This window comes from Acinonyx jubatus, chromosome B3 (assembly GCF_027475565.1).
Source record: "Acinonyx jubatus isolate Ajub_Pintada_27869175 chromosome B3, VMU_Ajub_asm_v1.0, whole genome shotgun sequence".
In the NCBI taxonomy this organism is placed as follows: Eukaryota; Metazoa; Chordata; class Mammalia; order Carnivora; family Felidae; genus Acinonyx; species Acinonyx jubatus.
Genome location: NC_069386.1, coordinates 75062706 through 75079688, shown reverse-complemented (window position 1 = coordinate 75079688; position 16983 = coordinate 75062706). Strand labels below are relative to the sequence as shown.

The 16983-nt window shown below is 33.8% G+C and overlaps 1 protein-coding gene across 7 annotated transcripts in view; it reads left to right on the top strand.

Moving 5' to 3' along the window:
- Positions 1-16983, top strand: part of NOVA1 (NOVA alternative splicing regulator 1) — a 150819-nt gene that overhangs the window by 93149 nt on the left and 40687 nt on the right. The window lies entirely within an intron of this gene.

Sequence of the window (16983 nt, the reverse complement as noted above, 5' to 3'; positions counted from 1 at the left end):
AGTATTGGACCAGAAATTCCTTTTCTTTCATGGAGCATATTGTAGGGCAAGTGTTATGTAAAATTTAGTTAGAGAAGTGCTAGACTAGCATTTGGGGGTTTTAATGCTTTACAAAATCTTGTATCTTTTCCTTCAACTTATCTTTAAAAAAGGTGATTGTATAACACAATTATGTTGTTTTTTTTCTTTTAAAAAATACTTCTTCCAATCCTGAACTTTCTTGAGGTGGCAACTTTTTACCAATATAGTCATATTATTCAACTTATAATAATATCTGTTTTTCTTATAAATATATGATTCAGGTTCTTTCTTTCTTTCCATCTTCATCTCTTTTCATATTCCACTTGAGCTTTTCTCCCAACTCTGTAGAGCTACTAACATGGACATCATAGTTCTGAGAAACCTTTTGTTCTCAAACTTCCTTACCTTAAAACATGTAGTTCTTTTTTCCTGGAATAGTCCTTTCTTACTTTGCATCTGCTTATGAACTCTCCCTTCATATGATTTAGAATTCAGATTAACTGAGACCCACTCAGTAAAGCTTTACTGAGCTAATACCTACCATCTATTTATATCTCCATTGAGTCACTTCTTGAATCATGAATATTTATTAAGTATTTGACACACATACGTTTATGCCAGGATGCCGTGGGTATAAAGATGAACAATACAAATGTATTAACAACTCACATTCTTGTGAGTGGGACAGACTAGTGAAACGGCATCTGTAATCGGATCATTGCTATTATGGGGAAGTACAGAGTGCTGTGGATGCACACACATGAAAGCATTTAACCTAGACTATGGAAACACAGTAACACTTTGGGAAACATAATTACCCAGAGATTTAAGAGAGAAATGGGGACTTACTGAGGTAAAAGGATGACTACAAGCAGAACATCTAAGGAAAGAGTTAAAAACAGAGATGGACTTAATTGAAACAGTCAAGCAGACATTGATAATTATGTGGTATAACAGTTACATAGTATTACCATACTACTATAGAATTGCCAAATACTGTGACTTTGAGAATTCTAGATCTGAACTTTGACGTCATGTTGGAATTGACTGTGATGTTCTTCTATGTTTGTAACACTTTATAAGCCACACATACCAATTTTTTCTGCATAACACACACATATGACTATACAATAGAAAGGAAGCCCTAACTGGATTTTCATAAAAGAACAAATTTTCAACAAGCTTGGAATAGATTTGTTGTATACACTTCTTCTGCTAACATGGTGTCTAAGGAACACAGGAGTGCATAAAGTCATGTATATTTTCTCCAGACTAAGAGTAGTCACAGTCCTTGTTAAATTTTTTTTTTTACAGGCTACACACTACTGTTACCCACAAAGTTTCTATATGACTTTATTATATTCCTTTTTTGAGTTACGGGTAAAAAATAGTATCTATAGCTTAAAAGTTGCCAATCAGTAGGGACTTTCTCTACTGCATTATTAGATATTGGACACAGAAGAAAAACCAACTGGTTAAATCTTACACATTCACATTGTTTTATGTATAGTTCTAGATTGTTGGTCTCTAATTTTAAATATGCTCGAGCAATTTATAAGATGACTGGGTAAATTTTCAAAATGTTTATTCCTTTTAAATCAGTTCACAGAAAATTTCTTGAAATATCCCCAGGATTAATCCATCAGGGTTCTTTTATAGGTCTTATTCAGAAATAAGACTCTTTGTAATATAAAGTCTTCAGACAATTTTACTCCTAATATCAAATTTGTGTTATGTTCATTTGTGTTTCTGTGATATTTCAGCTTGGTAATACACTGTATCTGGTCCTGTTGATAGTTCATCTGTTTAATACTTATCTCTGTATATATTTTCTCTCTTCTTTTGATATTTATATCTTATATCTTCTTTTGAAGATATCTTGTATTTTCTGTTGATATTTATAATATATAATATAATATAATATAATATAATATAATATAATATAATATAATATAATATAATATAATATAATCTTACTGTAGGGGTGTCTGTGTGGCTCAGTTGGTTAAGTGTCTGACTTCTGCTCAGGGCATGATCTCATGGTTCATGAGTTCGAGCCCCGCGTTGGGCTCTGCACTTACAGCTCAGAGCCTGGAGCCTGCTTCAGATTTTTTCTCTCTCTCTCTTTCTCTCTCACTCTCTCTCTCTCTTTCTCTCTCAACAATAAATAAATAAACATGTTAAAATTTTTGCTGTAATGTGATTATCCAAGGCCATAATTTTAATTCATTAAATGAATAATTATTAATAGTCTGCTAAGTTTTGGGTTGGGGATATAGCTGAGAACAAAACAGTCAGGGTTTCTTCCCTCTTCATCCTTTTGTTCTAATCAGAAGAGACAGACAGTGAAGTAAATTATAAGAAACAAGAATTTCAGAAAGTGGTAAGAATAATGGAGAAAGTAAAGAAGCCTAAAGTGATAGAGACTGAGAGTAGGCTATTTTATGCTTGTTAACAGTGAGATCTCTCTGATGAGCTATCACAGAATCATGGTCTTAAGGTGAGAAAGGGGCCTCTATAGGAAAAGACAGAGGAAAAGTGTACCTAGGGTAAAAGTCAGTAGGAAAAAAAGACCTAAGTGAGAACAAGCCTTGGCATGTTCCAGTGACTAAAAAAGACCCAACTCCCTGGAGTGAAGAAAAAGAGAGGGAGAGTAATATGAGATGAGGAATGAGAGGCCAAATCATGATGGGGTTTGAAAGCCAGAGTGAAAGATTTGGATTTAACTCTGAGAGTACACTTAGTTTAAACTGGTAAACTGCATATCATTTGCGTATCCAATAAATTACTTTCAGCAAGGAGTGGATTGATAGAGGTGCGAGAAGTGAAGCAGCCTGTCCTGTTTAGAGACCGTGATGGCTTGAACTCCGGAAGTGTCAGTACAGAGAGAGTAAATTCATAATATATATTTATGATATTTACAACCATGGAACTAAGTTAGTTAACGTAGGCAGAATATAGCAACCAGGAAGCCAAAATAAGAAAGTGTTTCCATAAGGCAGAAATGGTTAACTAAGGCTACTGTATGGAGAGGAAAGGTAAAATAACATAATACTATACCATTTACTATTTGTCTCCATTGCTATAATTTACCAACATCCCTATCATTCTGCTTGTTGACTGAAAACTTAAACATCTGATTTACGGTCTACCTCTGTACCTGGTACTCCTCCTGTTCAGCCTTTGTTTCCAAAACTGTTGAAAGAAACTGTAATGGCAAAGACAGCAAGGGAGTGACAAAGTGGAGCAGGGAACATATCTAAATAGTTTGTGGCCCCAAGTAACCTGGGATTTGACAGAATAAAAACTGCCCCAGTTGAGAGTGCTCCGTGGGACATAAAGAACTAAAGGAACAGCCAAATATAATCAAGGGGTGAAACTAAAAGGAACATTCATAAAAGACGTTTTGGATATGGAACATATGTTGAAACTGAGGTAAGAGAGGACACCATGAAGAGGTTTAGAAGGACAGAGTAAGGTAGGGAATTGGGTCAGACCGGAGACATAGAGAAAACTATGAGCATGAGAATCGAAGTGATGACTAGAGAGATTTAGACTTCTGGTAACTTAGATATATAGGAACATGAGGAACAGAAATCTCTTATAGGAAGATGAGCAGTTAAAGTTTAGTCCAGCTTATTATTTGAAAGGTCTGATACCACTGACCTTTGTTTCCTGCTCCTTAAAATGATGCGGTGATCTTTCATGGGAGAGGAGCAAGAGTAGTGAGATACTGAGGTGTCGTAGCCACTGGACAGGGGAACAGTTGACTCAAATGAACTAACTGAAGGAAACACGAGAACTTATTTATAGGGGTAGGTTAATGAGTAAGGGCAGGAGGCCAGAAACTACATAGTGGATGGGAAACTAAAGATCTGAATCCCTTTGAAACGAAAGGAGGCCAGAGGAAAGAAAGCCAGTCTTCTGTCTTCACGTGGATCAGAGACCTGTGGGTGACCAGGAGTCCAAAGATCTGTCTTCAAGTGGATTAGAAGTCAAGAGGGCTATCCAAAGGATCAGGAGGTTTAAGTCTACGGAGAGTTATGTATTTCTATGATAGTGCATGAATATATGTGACATGGAAGTACTCTGTTACGGGCAGGTAACATCTAGCCTGAGATTTCTTCAGTTGACAGACCTTCTTCATAACCTTTAAGTAATTCAGAGTAACAGAGACAAAGATAGGAGACAGGCTTATATGAAACAGGAATTAAAATTATAGAAAATTATTCTTATGGAAATACAGTTTTACTATTTTCTGGGACACATGAAATTAAGACTATAATGGGCAAGTCAGTTAATTTTAGTTCATGATACCACAGAAACTCATCTGAATAATACCTCCCTGTTTTGAGCTATAGTCAAACACCGTTAGCTATAGTCTCACCGTTAGTGACTGTAGTCTCTATAGTCTCACCGTTAGCCCTTATAACTCTAATATATCCCAATGTTCTTTTGCTTATAATTCTTTAGTACTCTATCATGAAAAAATGAATTGGCACCTTATTCCATTGTTTGTTCACATCAAAGAATACAAAAAAAATTAGCAATTGAGTTGAAGAACTTTGAAAAACTTCTGAGCCTCACCTTCAGCCTCAAGGCCACATTTTTCTCCAAATATGTTGTGGCATGCTGCAGCTATTTACATAAGATATTTTGCTACTTACTCTCCGCATCATGGTCATAGTAAAACTACTATGCACACAGGGAGAGTACATATTAGCAGCATGTTTTAGTGGAAGATTTGTACTTTCTTTCTTGATAAAATATTGTCATTTTTTTCAGCATAATAAAAGATATTTATGGAATCCACTGATAATATCACAGTAATGAAACTCAGAAAGCTTTAGCCCTAAGATCAAGAACAAGACCGGGATACCTGCTTTCAACACTGTTATTCAACACTGTACTGGTAGTCCTAGCCTGATGATTGAACAAGGAAAGTTTTTAACAGGTATCCGAATTAAAAAGGAGGAAGTAAAACTATCTCTCTTCACAGATGACATGATCTCATGTATATAGAAAACCCTAAAGAATCTACAAAAAGCTACTAGAGCTAATAAACAAATTCAGCAAGTTGTAGGGTATAAAAATCAACACACAAAAATCAGTGTATTTTTATACACCAGTAATGAACAATCCCAAAAGGAAATTAAGAAAGCAACTTCATGTGCAACAGCATCTAAAGGAATAAAATACCTAGGAATAAATTTAAGGAGATGAAAAGACCAAAGACCTAAATAAGTGGAAAAACATCCAATGTTCATTGGTAGGAAGACTTAATATTTTTAAGATGCTAATACTATTGATCTGAGTGTCTGTTCTTGTGCTAGTACTATAGTGTCTTGATGATTACAGCTTTGTAGTATTGCTTGAAGTCTGGGATTGTGATGCTTCCTGCTTTTGTTTTGTTTTTCAAGATTGCTTTGGCTATTCAGGGTCTTTTCTGGTTCCATACAAATTTTAGGATTATTTGTTCTAGCTCTGTGAAGAATGCAGGTGTTATTTTGATAGGCATTGCATTGAATATGTAGGTTGCTTTGGGTAGTATTGACATTTTAACAATGGAACAGAATAGACAACCTAGAAATGGACCCACAAACGTATGGCCAACTCATCTTTGACAAAGCAGGAAAGAATATCCAATGGAATAAAGACAGTCTCTTCAGCAAGTGGTGCTGGGGAAACTGGACAGCGACATGCAGAAGAATCAACCTGGACCACTTTCTTACACCAGACACAAAAATAAACTCAAAATGGATGAAAGACCTCAATGTAAGACAGGAAGCCTTCAAAATCCTTGAGGTGAAAGTAGGCAAAAACCTCTTTGATCTTGGCCGCAGCAACTTCTTATCAACACGTCTCCAGAGGCAAGGGAGACAAAAGCCAAAATGAACTACTGAGACCTCATCAAAATAAAAAGCTTCTGCACAGCGAAGGAAACATTTATCAGCAAAACTAAAAAGCAACCGACAGAATGGGAGAAGATATTTGTAAACGATGTATCAGATAAAGTGTTAGTATCCAAAATCTATAAAGAACTTATCAAACTCAACACCCAAAAGTAAATAATCCAGTGAAGAAATGGGCAAAAGACATGAATAGATACTTCTCCAAAGAAGACATCCAGATGGCCAACCAGCACATGAAAAAATGCTCGACATCACTCGTCATTAGGGAAATACAAATCAAAACCACAGTGAGATACCACCTTACACCTTTCAGAATGGCTAACATTAACAACTCAGGCAACAACAGATGTTGGCGAGGATGCGGAGAGAGAGGATCTCTTTTGCACTGCTGGTGGGAATGCAAACTGGTGCATCTACTCTAGAAAACAGTATGGAGGTTCCTCAAAAAATTAAAAATTAAAAAAAAAATTAAAAACTACCCTATGACCCAGCAATGGGACTACTAGGTATTTATCCAAGGCATACTGGTGTTCTGTTCTGAAGAGACATATGCACCCCAATGCACTATCAACAATAGCCAAAGCATGGAAAGAGCGCAAATGTCCATTGATAGATGAATGGATAAAGAAGTGGTATATATATACAATGGAGTATTACTTGGCAATCAAAAAGAATGAAATCTTGCCATTTGCAACTATGTGGATGGAACTAGAGGGTATTATGCCAAGCGAAATTAGAGAAAGACAGATATGATTTCACTCATATGAGGACTTCAAGAGACAAAACAGATGAACATAAGGGAAGGGAAGCAAAAATAATATAAAAACAGGGAGGGGAACAAAACACAAGAGACTCTTAAATATCGAGAACAAACAAGAGGGTTACTAGAGGGGCTGTGGGAGGGGGGATGGGCTAAATGGGTAAGGAGCATTAAGGAATCTACTCCTGAAATCATTGTTGCACTATATGCAAACTAATATGGATGTAAATTAAAAAAAATAAAATTAAAAAAAAATAACAGCTAACATAAAAAAATAAAAAAGGTATAAAAAAAGAAAAAGGTATAAAAAAAAGAAAAAAGGTATCAATAAAAAAAATATGCCAATACTACCCAGAGTAATCTACAAATTCAATTAAATCTCTATTAAAATTCTAACAGCCTTTTTTAAACAAATGGAAAACCTAGTCTTCAAATTCATATGGAATTTCAATAGGACTAGAATATATAAAACAATCTTGAAAAAGTGTGGGGATTCACTCTTCCCTATTTCAAACATTACTGCAAAGTTACAGTAATCAGAACATTGTGATGCTTACATAGGGATAGACATACAGAACAATGGCATGTATTTGACAGTCCCGAAGTAAACATATATATCTGGTGTTTGTAAATCATATAAATGATAAGGCTTTATTATCTAGAATATGTTAACTAAAAGTCTACAACAAAAAGACAAAAACAAAATTATGGGAAAAGGGGGTGAGTAGGCCTTTCTCCACAGAGAATATACAAATGGTCAATAAGCAATGAAAATATAATCAACATCATTAGTGATTAGGGGAATGCAAATCAATATTACAGTGATAGCTATTTATTTTTAAAAAATAAAATAGTTGTTAGTGAGGAAATGGGGAAACCGGAGTCCTCATACATTGATGCTGGGAATGTAAAATGGTTCAGCCCTGTGAAAAACAGGTTAGCTCCTCCTTAAAAAGCTAGAATAGAATTTCCATATTGCCCAGCAATTCCACTCCTAGATATATATCTAGAAGAGGTGAAAACAGATACCTGTGTAGATACTTGTACGTTAATGTTAATTGCAGCATTATTCACAATAGCCAAAAGGTGGAAACAACTCAGTGTCCATTGATAGAAGAATGAATGAACAAATGTAATATATAGACACAATGGAAAATTATTTAGCCATAGAAAGGGATGAAGTTCTTTTTTTTTTTTTTCAACGTTTATTTATTTTTGGGACAGAGAGAGACAGAGCATGAACGGGGGAGGGGCAGAGAGAGAGGGAGACACAGAATCGGAAACAGGCTCCAGGCTCTGAGCCATCAGTCCAGAGCCTGACACGGGGCTCGAACTCACGGACCGTGAGATCATGACCTGGCTGAAGTCGGACGCTTAACTGACTGCGCCACCCAGGCGCCCCAGGTTTTGAAGTTCTGATACATACTACAACATAACTGATAAAAGTACTATGCCAAGTGAAATAAGCCAGCTATAAAAGGGCAAATACTGTATGATTCTACTTACATGAAATATTCAGAATTGGCAAATTAATAAAAACATAAAGTAGATTAGAGGTTACCAAAGGGATGTGGGGAAGAAGAATTGGGGATTTATTTCTTAAGAGTTACACACTTTCTCTTTGAGATGATAAGAAAATTTGGAAATAGTGGTGATATTTGTACAAGCTTCTGACTATAATTAATGCCAATGAATTGTGCAATTAAAAGTGGTTTAAATGGGGAGGTACCTGGGTGGTTCCAGCTTCAGCTCAGGTCATGATCTCGTGTTTCTTGAGTTCAAGCCCCATGTTGGGCTCTGGGCTGACAGCTCAGAGCCTAGAGCAGCCTCAGATTTTGTGTCTTTCTCTCTCTCTGCCCCTAGCCTGCTCCCTGCTCGCACTCTGTGTGTGTGTCTCTCTCTCAAAAATAAATATCAAAAGTGGCTTAATGGCAATTTTATGTTATATGTAATTTACCACAATTATAAAATATTTTGCCATTTTATATCATCTCAGCACAATTTAAAACTGTGCCCTAAATTAATAACTTTTTATTAAAATAATTCTCTTTATTAAAGGATTACATGTACCCTTGAAATTTTTAACATTTTTCCAAACTTTACAAATTTACCTTCCCATATTCCTTCCCCCAGCAAGTTAATGGGTCACAATTCTTCATGCTTCCTGTATATTCATTTGATATAGTGTATGTGATCAACAGTAGGACATTTGTTATCATTCACCAACTTGAATAATTCACTCTTAAAACCTATGCAAATGTGGGTCTTGTCTTTGTATTTGATTTATAGGCTGGCTCCTAATAAAAATGGAGTCATTTTCAAAATAACTATTTTTAAAGCAAATGTGGAATAAAGTCACTGCGTAGACTTGGGTAAAACATTAATCTATATTGGATCTCAAAGTGATAATTTCTATGTTAGGAACAGGACTATCACTAGGGATGTTCATCTTTTTACTCTCAGCTTACATCAGTCCTCAGATTGTTTTACAGTGCTCCATGTCCAGTGGTATGTTTCTCTCCTTACCTTCAGATGACTTTGATTAGCTATGCATGCTAACCACTGGTCATGCTTCTGAGTTTGTGAGCTTAATTTGATAGCACGTGTTTGTTGCAAGCTGTTTTCCAGCTTCCAAGCATGGTCCACAGAATTCTGCAAATTAATGCCTGTTAGTATATAAGGAGTAGCTAGGAAAATTAATTCTAAGTGCAGTTTTTCTTCTGGCAGAAATTTACGAGTGCAAATCAATGTCAAAAATGGTGACAGGGTTTGGTAGTGACAAGAAAATCAGGAAGTCTATTTTATATATACATATAAAAACATAATTAAAACTTCTAATAAAATTTAGTCATGGCAGTTTTATTTTCCTGTACTGCATGATGGAAGTTAAAAGGTGATAATACTGACCAAACTAGAATTGCCATGTCTGAATTTAAAATCATAAACCTATGTATGCTAAGGATGGATGAATAACTAGTCAGTCATAATTATAACTGTTGGTAGAAATTTTTGCATGACCTCAGAACTTAAAAACTGGAAAGGAGTTACATCATATATGAGAACAGTTGCAATTGTTACTTAGAATTTTCAGATATGTCTGCTTTCAAACCTCAGGGTTCTTCAGAAGTTAATGTCTCCTATGATCTTGTTGCTGCCTTGTGAGAATAGTTACTGAAAACTAAATGACCATGCCATTTGCATGCTTGGGAAGAGAATGAGTAAATAAGAAGCTGGACATCCACTCTGATTCCCATTCATTCATTCTCTCATCTTAAGTTCTTTGAAGACTCTGTACTTTTAGATTTTTCTGAAAAGTAGACTAATTCTTTGGCTTGACTGAGTATATATCAATGGTGAAGCATGCTCTGTAAACAGATTATCAAGCCTTTGCTACATTGGTTTGGGACTAACGCATGTTATAATGGCCCTTTTCAGATTTTTACAGTTTAGAAGTAGAGACATGATTATGTGGAGAGTTAATTACCTGGAGAAGAAAAGCAATTATTACTTCGTACCATAAGATGTCAATTCCTATGATTTCCTTTTTTAAAAATGCCTCTTCTTGAAATAGTATATTTTTTTCCTTAGAAATTGTAGGGTAGGAGGAAGCATTATCAAATGTGCATAACTGTACAATGGTATAAAAGCTGCAATTACACATTGGACAAACTTTTTATGGCAATTTTCCTAAGTGCTTTTGTTGATCTGAAAACTTGTTTTCAAAAATCTGCTAAATAGTCCACACAATTATTAACTATCTCCTGTGGTGGTAAGTTCTCTGCAAGAAGGGTCAATCATTTCTTTCATTTTATGCCAGTTTTAGAATAAATCTGTGAAGTGATATTAATGGTGTGACTCAGTGTACGTAAAAAATTGTCAGATTTGGGTGAAAATTACTTTTCCAAGCTGAAACATGTGACTTTCATAAATGGATGTAATTTGGGACCTGGCCTTTCATTACATTTTCAGAAAGTATATGTTATAATGGATATAAGGCATAACATATAAAGTATATGTTATAATACGGTATTTGGCAAAACCTTACATCTCTGCATTTGTTAGTTGTGTGTCCTTGGGCTAGCTGCTTCAAGATAAGATTATCTGCTCTGGTTATTGTGAGCATTAAATGAGGTAGTATATGATATATAATATACAATACACTAATATATTAAATACATGTATTATGACATATATTTTTATATAAATCATAAGATGGTTTATAAATTTACATATAATCAATGTTTAAAGCACTTATCTTCCAGTACTCTTCTGAGATACATGTTGTAAAATTGATTGTTAAATTAGCTCTTCCCAATGAGTATAGGAACATGGAAAAGAAAGTAAGCCAAAAGGAAAAGATGTATGGCTGTGAATTTCAGAGGAAACCTTTGAATGGCTTTATTTCTTGAAATTGGTAAAGTATATGTTTTTCCCTGAAAGAAGGTAATACTCTATTTCTATACCTACGAAACCCTTAAATACCCTTAAGTGGGGCTTTTGCTGATTAATTACAGCAATAAATACGGAATGCATATAAATCAACTATTTATAAAGGCATAGTAGGAATAGATGTTTCTTATATAGAGATTATTGTAGAAGATACATATTAAAGAAATGGTAACATTATCTGTTGAAAGGTAATGTATTAAAGGCATGTATTTTCAGGTATCTTTCAATAGTTTTAATCTGTTAAATTTATGATTACTATTACTGTTTTTTAATTCTTTAAAGTAGTTTACATTTTATTGTCTAACCTAAAATTTATAATACATGTTGTTACTAGTGATAAATATTCTATAGGTTATTTTTAATATCTAATGTAAGGAAACCTAATGAGCTAATGCTCCTGCTTTTTTTTCAAACCACAAAAACTTGCAGCTAATTAAATTACCATGTATAGACTGAGACTAATGAAATAATCCTTGAAAATTGCTTTATTCATTTAAAAAATTATACTCTCTGTTTTAGTTTTTCATTACTGAAATACAGTTGACATAAAATGCTATATTAGTTTCAGGTGTACAACATAGTGATTCAGCAATTCTGTACAATACCTAATGCTCATCACAACAAATGTAGTCACTGTGTGTCACCATACAGTGTTAATATCATCGGCTACATTCCCTAGTCTGTACATATGACTTATTTAAAAATAAATAACTGGAAGTTTGTACCTTTTAATCCCCTTCACCTATTTTTCCGATCCTTTTACCTCTCTCTCGTCTGGCAACTATCAGTTTGTTTTTTGTATTTAAGTCCGTTTCTGCTTTTTTTTTTTTATTTGTTTTGTTTTTTAGGATAAATTGACTTACATACCCAAAGAAATCTTGAGATTACCACTTTACTATTGCCCAGAATTACATAGTTGACTCCCAAGTTGTTATGGAAACATTAAATATATTTGAAATACACAATAAATTGGGAGATATTTCTTAAAATAATAGAAATTAAATTTTATAATGAAAGAAATAAACCTTTTTTTTTTTAAGGTTTATTTATTTTAGAGAGAGAGAGAGAGTGTGAGCAGGGGAGGAGCAGAGAGAGAGGGAGACACAGAATCTGAAGTAGACTCCAGGCTCTGAGCTGTCAGCACAGAGCCTGACGCGGGGCTAGAACCCACAAACTGTAGGATCATGACCTGTGCCTAAGTCAGACACTTAACCAGCTGAGCCACCCAGCCACCCCGAAGGAAATAAACCTTTATTCAGAATATATTCTGTCTAAAATAAGTAATTTCTCAATGATATAAGTAGCTGTTGTCTTACTGTAAAAATTATCTATATGTTATATTTTGTTTTAAATCTCAATTTTTGCCTATTGCAAGGCTAATTGGCACCTGCATTTTCTTAGTCCTTTTCAAGGCCAAAATCATTGTCAGTAAATTGTCCTAGAATTATTAGTAATCTACTAGATTTTTTATATTTATTTTTCATTTTGAGATGTTTCACTGACATTCATTCAACAAATTTCTTATTTTAGATTGATACTGATATTTTCTAAAGAAGTATATACTTGCATTTTCATTATAAGACACTAGTTATATCCTTAGTAGGAGTATTTTCTTACATCCAAACAAAATGTTCACTAATTTTCATTATAGTTGGCAATTGGAAATAATGTGGATCAAATCATTAGTATGTGCCCATTATTCTAGACTAGACCTATTCTAATGGACATAATAATTTATAATTTACTATATTTTTAAATAATTTTCTCAAATTATCTAGTTTTATACACATTTACTGATCCTCTAAACCCAAAGAGGGTAACTGCTTTAATGTAGACATTTTATTAATAAAAAGTTCTTAAAATCAATCACATATGTTTTCAATATACAGATGAGAAGATTTAGACTAAGGTTTTCATTTATTCAAAAAAGACTTCTTAAGCACCTACAGTATACTGTGCACTATTCTAGACACTTGAGGATATAGTAGTGACCATGACAGACAAGGTCCCTTTCATACTTTAATTTTTATCTTTGCTCATGTTATTATTGTTTCCAAATTTTCTTCATAGCACAAGTTCATTTTGTATTCTGTATATATATTTTATTTGTTTTATGTATAGTGTCTACATGAACTGGAATATGAACTCCTTGAAAGCAGGAGTATTCGTCTGTCACTCAGCTTCTAGGATAGTACCTCACATTTAGTAGGGAGTTAATAGACTTTTGTCAAATGAATGAATGAACTGAATAAAATAAAGACCCAGGAGTGTGTGATAATCTGAAAGCTAAGTGAAATGTTTTCAGAATGGATTGGTTAACTGCGTCAAATTCTGCTGATGGGTCAAACAACATAAAGACATGAAGATTGGATTTACCCAGGTACAGCTGTGATGAATGGTTTGAATGGAGTGAGGGACAAAAGCCATACTGGAATAGATTCAAGTAAAAAGAAAGCGGTGAAGAAGTAGAAAGGGGATCATTCAAGGAATTTTGAGGGATAAGAAAATTGAGCTATAACTGGAGAGAGGAGTATGAATGACGTCAAGGAAGCCTTTGAAATGTTTTTCTTTTATTTTGAAAATTCCAAACATACAGAAAAGAATAGTACAATGAGCCCCTTTACACTCTTCACATATATCAGCAATATCAAAATTTTTGTAGACTTATTTTATTTACTCATTTTTTTGTTACTGTTTAATATTTAAAAGTGAATCCCAATCATTTTATCTGTATATGCTTCGGTATGCATCTAAAAAAAAGAAAAAAAGAAAGGAAAAATGGCAGTTTTTTTTACACAACCTGATGTCATAATCATACCTGTTAAAATTAATAGTAATTCCTTGATACTATCTAATACCTAGATCTTATATTGTCACAATTGTTTAAAATAAAAGTTGTTTGAATCTAGATTAGTCAAATTCTAATTTACATTTGATCATTATATCTCCTAAGGCACTTTTAGTCTAGAGGGAAGTCCCTCTTTTATTGATGGGGCAAGAACAATTGACCTGTTGAGTGTCCTACATTCTTGATTTGTATCTTTGATTCCTCATGGTGTCATTTTTTTTCTGCTTTCAATATTATTTGTAAACTCTAATGTAGTGTGTTTGATTGGATTTAGGTTCATCTACTTTGGGAAACGTACTTCATCATTAGTGCCCTGTGTGTCAGTGGTATTGCTTCACATCAAGAGGTGCATGGTTCATTTTCACATTGTTTTTGGTTTTATTTTTGTTTTTTTGAGAGACAGAGAGCATGAGTGAGCTGGGGAGAGTGGTAGAGGGACAGAGAGAGAAAGAGGAAGGAAGACAGAATCTTAAACAGGCTCCATGCTCAGTGCGGAACCTGATACAGGGCTTGATCCCATGACCCTGGGATCATGACCTGAACAGAAATCAAGATTTGGGTGCTTAGTCAATTGAGCCACGCTGGCACCCCCACTTTCTCATTCTTAGTCATGCTAATGGCGATCAGGGAGGTCAGTTGGTGACTGCCTTAACATTTCCACTGAAAATTACCCATTAACCTTACATCATATGACTTGATGATCTTTGCCTAAATTAGTTACTTTATTTGTCAAATAATTTTTAGTTCTGTCATAAAGGAGGAGTCTTTAAAAATTGAAGAAATTATAACATGTTTTTCTGCTGATAGAAATGATTTAATAGCAAAGGAAAAAATATGATGTAAGAAAGAACTCTAATACCTGAAGAAATCGTAAACTTGGTAGGTAAGAAGGAATAGGGCCCACTGCATAAGTGGTAGAATGCTGTAGGTAGGAGCAGGAACAGTTTAAGTGACTTACTTATTCAAGGTTACAGCACAGAATGAATATATTTTATTAAAACTCTATCAAAATTTTGCTATAGAATCTGTTTGAAAATTGTACCTAATTTTAGAAGCATGCATTTTCAATATATGATATTGTATGTGAAATCAAAACTGAAACCACTTTAAATTTCACTGCCTGTATTTGACATTGGCCCTACTTGTTAATTTTTCTAACTTGTCCCTTGAAAGTGCATTTTAAATTAGTGTGTCTTATACTTCTGTATCTTTACATCATAAGAAATGTGGGCATATACTTTTATGTGATTGTTTGTCAGCTTCTGTTGCTAGTCTATTGCAAAGAGTAGTAAATGCTACTGCTAAACAAATAAAATGATAAATAACTAGCAGTTTAGTTTAGACACTAATGGAGCCTGAAAGCCTTTAAAGTGACAAAAACAGCAACTTTAATGATTTATAGGTGCATTTTTGTTACACAGTTTGGTCATATACCTGACAGTTTTCTCTCTTTGTGACTTTTTCCTAAAAATTATAGTTTTGTGTTATCTGAGTAAAAAGGCCATTAGGGTTCAGGAGAAGAATTTGACAGCATGTCTTCTGAGGATTGCAGCAATTCCCATTGGTGGATATACAATCTCCTTTTTTTCCTTCTTTTTTTTTTCTTTTTTTTTTCTTTTGTAGTACTAATGGTAGTGATATAATTTAATTCTCAAAGATTATGTACTGTAAATTTGAACCAATGAACTATTTCCAAATTGTCTCCTATATGCTATATGAAATTCAGTTTTAGACAATCATATTTCTTTATGGCTCAGTGATTTCCATTTACTACCTGATAGTCTGTACACTCTAAAGAGTGTTGTTACTCTGTTGGGGTTACTGTATTGTCTGACATGATATGTAGTGTATTAAATTAGAATTTTAAAGGCAACATGGATTATATAATGTCTTCAGTTATTTAGTGCCATGTTGTTTTTTAGAATTCCTATTGAGGTTGAGCTGATTTCCTTTCCTATCTGGGATCCCCAAAGGAGCACTCTGTATTTGTCTCCAAAAGCAGGAATATAATCTGATCTATTTTGTTTTGCCTCCTGACTTAGATGAGAACACTTTGCATGAACTACATTGATCAGTTATTATTATCCTTTCTAGTTATTTATTAGACAGTTAATACAACCTTGTCAAGACTTCCCTAGAGCATCCCTGTAAACTAGATCATTTTACCCAAGAACCACCACAGGGATACATCTAGGTTGACAGGATGAGAAAAGCTGATCAGGAGAAAAAAATATTAAGCCTTCAAACTCACATTATGTTTTTCAGATTTTCTTCATCCTTACAAATGAGAGGCACACTTGCTCTCTACTGAAATATTTTGTACAATTTAAGAAACTTAGTTTTTCATAGACTTGAATCTTCATTGTTTAAAATAAGAAGTTGTAATTTAGGTGTATTCTTGTAATATTATTCTTTAAACTCTTGTGATCTGAGTCTTTTTACTAGAAGTAAGAATGATAAGCTTTTACTATTCTTTTAAAAATTCAAAACTACTAGAAACATAGAAAAATGGTTTATGAGGCAGTTAATCCTTAAAGCAACATAATCTCCCTGTGATTTTTTTTTTAATGTTTGTAGCTTCACAACTTTGTCCTTCCAAATGTATTTTAAAAATGTTTTATAGACTGGCTTAGAATTTTTAAACTGTAACACCAAAAAGAAGTGTGTCAGGTACTTGGAAGTTTTCATGTTTATTCAAAACCCAATATTTTAGAAATTTAAAAATAATCATTCTTTTGATATTTTTTGTTAACTGTTTAATAAATGTTTCTGAGAAGTAACTTTATGTGTTGTGTTGGGATGCTGAAAAGATTACAATTTAATACCAAGCTGCTATAATGAGGCTCACTTTTATAGTCTGAAAATGAATTTTTTTGCCTTAAGGTTTATCTGTAAAGTATAGAGTTGTAAGATCTATATTGGACCCAACCAAATTTATTCACTAGCAGTGGAAAGAACACTATTAATTATATCTGTATCAATTATTTATCAAT